Source organism: Moschus berezovskii, chromosome 17 (assembly GCF_049115385.1).
Source record: "Moschus berezovskii isolate FMDL1 chromosome 17, NW_MosBer_1.0, whole genome shotgun sequence".
In the NCBI taxonomy this organism is placed as follows: Eukaryota; Metazoa; Chordata; class Mammalia; order Artiodactyla; family Moschidae; genus Moschus; species Moschus berezovskii.
The window spans coordinates 78,535,050-78,538,704 of NC_142476.1; the positions used below are offsets into that span (position 1 = coordinate 78,535,050).

At 41.6% G+C, this 3,655-nt stretch overlaps 2 pseudogenes; one reads left to right on the forward strand and one right to left on the reverse strand.

The window, feature by feature from the left end:
- Nucleotides 1-1,042: 1,042 nt before the first annotated feature.
- On the reverse strand, nt 1,043-2,132 carry LOC129550994 (dihydroxyacetone phosphate acyltransferase pseudogene; annotated as a pseudogene).
- A 7-nt stretch (nt 2,133-2,139) lies between these two features.
- LOC129550995 (dihydroxyacetone phosphate acyltransferase pseudogene) lies at nt 2,140-3,325 on the forward strand (annotated as a pseudogene).
- The last annotated feature ends 330 nt before the right edge of the window (nt 3,326-3,655 follow it).

Sequence of the window (3,655 nt, forward strand, 5' to 3'; positions counted from 1 at the left end):
CTAACCATTCTGTAATCTGGAGTTACTCCTCCAGATGGACACAAAAAGTTGCTTCCCACATTCCTTCAGGTTTATGCTAAAAAGTCACTTGACACTGAAGCCTGGAGGGGTTTCCCAGGTGGTGCTAGTGGTAATGAATTAACCTGCCAATGCAGGAGACACAGGAAATGAAGATATAGTCCCTGGGTTTGGGAAGATCCCCTAGTAGAGAGCATGGGAGCCCACTTCAATATTCTTGCCTGGAGAATTCCATGGATAGAGGAGCCTGGCAAGCTACAGTCTGAGGAGCAGCCAAGAGTTGGACATGACTGACTTGGACACACACACAACTTACCCTGTATTTAAAAGAGAATGCTCAGATGAGTGCAGGTACACACACACAAAACATGCAGACACAGAGAACCCAATAATGCACACCCTACCCCTTCCAATGTGTGCTTCTAGTTCACTAAGATTTTTATAAAAAGGAGCAGGAGGTTTTTTTTTTTTTTTTTGTATTTTGTTTTTCATCTCAAACTTTTCTTCATGAAGTATAAAGTCTGTTACTTAATAGGTGCTCAATGAATAAATTTTTGAAATTGTTTGCAAATTACATGCCAAAAACAGAAGTAAACTCTATGTATAGTTATTGGACAAAACTGAATGTACGGAAATGAACAGAAATATTAGGAAACATAATACAAAACTCAGCACGCTGGATACCTGTGGAGAAGCACTTACATTGTCATAGAAGATAATTTCTGCCAACTTTTTACATGTTTGTTTAGTTGGAATGTATTATTAGGTGAAAACTAAAAATAAAATGAGAAATATGTATATTATTTGTTCCTATTTGAAGAAACTTGCAAAATGAAATAAGGGAAAATTTGTTTTTTTGTTTGTTTCGAAAAGCCTGTTTTATTTTAAAACACACACAGGGTTGGACACAAATGTATTTTTAACCATTGTGGAGGAGATTTCACTGACTGCTTAAATTGATGGCTTTCCCTGTGTACTGTGCCCACTGTTCTCGAAGCCAAGGATGAGAAGATGAGTCTCTTCCTTTACTTCCCTCTTTGTTGTAATACGAGTCCGTGAATGACAGAAATTGCATGACCAGTTTTTCCGTAACCATTTGGCAATCATTAAAGTTTTGCAGTTGCTGGTTTTCCTACCGGTGTTTTACAACCAAGCATTTCTTCTAACTTTGTTATGGCAGGTACATTCACGTTAAATATATAATCATTATTTACCTTCTTCTTCTCCACCACACCGAGCCTCACAAAAGCTGCTAAGGCATTTTTCTGTACATCAGAGGATGATACATCTTAACACTGTGAGGTGCCTTGATCGAGAAGCTGACTTGTGAATTTTCTAACTCTTATGAAGTGCTCTTTCTCAGTGAAGTAGTCTTCTTCATTCAAGAGGTATTTGCAAATTATCTGATAAGATTCCACAAAAGGTTTAAAGAGTCCTATTAAAAACTCTAACACAGTATTTCCTTTTTCTGTAACTAGGATGTCCCTTGTCATCACTTGTATGGCCTCACTTTTACAAAGTAAGCAACAGCCTTCTTCAAAGTCCTTTAGTGCATTTCCTGGAAGAAAGATGAACTCATCTGAAAAAACACTGCATAGGAAGCGAAAGAAACTGTAGACATCCTCTTTCCTGAACCCAGGTGTCATCTGCAAGGCCACAGCGACTAAGGAAGGACGGACAAAAATGTTGAGCAGCTGATTCCTGTATGCCAAGCACCTGAAGAGGGTGATCTGCTGGAAAATGAGTCCATCCACCAGTTCCGCGTCTCTGCACTCCATTTTCAGAATCATCCGGTCTTTAACAAGGCTGACGATGTTGGAATGCAGAAGAATGCTGGACTGGATAACTTCTTCGGCAGGTTCATTATCAGGCCAAGGAAGAAACCCCCCGAAGGCCTGGGTAAGCCTTTCAGCCATAAAGTTTTTTCCAACAGGGCATCAAAGTCCATGGATGGCTGGTTCTGAATCAGGACAGCGACTATTAGCGGCCACGGGCTCAGGACCAGGTTTTGAATTTGGTGAAACCTGCATTTTATAGGCAACTTCAGTGACAAAGGTGTGCATCTCCTCCGACTGTTTCTGAGGAGTATACCTGGGAACCAAGTTATACGTCCTGGTTAAGATGGTGGCGCCCGGGGTGCTGTGGAGTGGCCGTAGAGGGTGCTGCCGCCCTAAGGCGAGGTTAGGCCGCCCCACGCGGAAGAACCGCCCACAGAAGCAGCACCACCACTGCTCAGCAAAGAATCCCAGCCACGCCCGGGACAGCAGCCACAGCCTGGATTCTTCCAGTTCATCCAACTCTTGTTTCTCCGTCGGCTCCACCGGTCCCGGGGCTATCATGCTCCTCTACTCGAAAGAGCTCAAAAAGTGGGATGAGCTTGAAGATGTTTTAGAGGAGAAGAGGCATGTCAGTGACTTGAAGTTTGCAATGAAATGCTACACACCTCTTGTCTATAAGGGAATTGCTCCTCGTAAACCAAGTGATATTAAATGTAGTGTTCTCAATTCTGAAGAGATTCATTATGTCGTTAAACAGCTTTCCAAGGAATCCCTTCAACCTGTCGAAGTCCTCCGAGAGGAAGCCTGTGAGATCCTGGATGAAATGAGCCACAAGCTGCATCTAGGAGGCATTCAGGTTTTTGCCTTTACCCTGAGTGAAATATTTAAACAGATTTTCTCAAAAGTGCATGCAAATGAAGAAGGGATTCAGAAACTCCAGCGAGCCATCCAGGAGCATCCAGTTGTCCTGCTGCCCAGTCATCGGAGCTACATCGCCTTTCTGATGTCTTTCCTTTTGTACAACTACGACTTACTGTGCCGGTCATAGCAGCAGGAATGGACTTCCTGGGAATGAAGATGATTGGTGAGCTGCTGCGGATGTCGGGGGCTTTCTTCTTGAGGCGCATCTTTGGCGGCAATAAGCTCTACTGGGCCGTGTTCTCCGAATATGTGAAAACCATGTTACGGAATGGTTATGCTGCTGTTGAATTTTTCCTCGAAGGGACAAGAAGCCGCTCTGCCAAGACACTGACTCCAGAATTTGGTCTTCTGAATATTGTGATGGAACCATTTTTTAAAAGAGAGGATTTTGATAGCTTGTTCCAATCAGCGTCAGTTACGATAGGCTATTGGAAGAAACTCTGTATGCATATGAGCTTCTAGGGGTTCCTAAGCCGAAAGAATCTATAACTGGATTGTTGAAAGTCAGGAGAATCCTCTCTGAGAAGTTTGGAAACATTCATGTGTACTTTGGAGACCCTGTGTAGCTTCGATCTCTGGCCGCTGGGAGGATGGGTCAGAGTCCGTAATAAGGGAAAATTTGAAACAATAATCACCTGTAATAATATTACTCACAAACACCTCTTCTTAGTCTCGTTTCTGTCCATCTTTTCAGTTTAACTAATTTTCCTCATTCCTATATATATATATACACGTTTCCATATCTATCATCATAGATAATAGGGTTTTTAATGGCTTTATATTATTACCTGACATAAGTGTACTCTCACACATTTAATCTTAGATACAATTCTGGATATTTTCATCCTTGTCAAATTATTACTTGTCTAAAAAATAAATTTTAACCTGTTTTACTAAATATTTACTCACATGCTTTTTATTTTTCTTTAGTGTATATT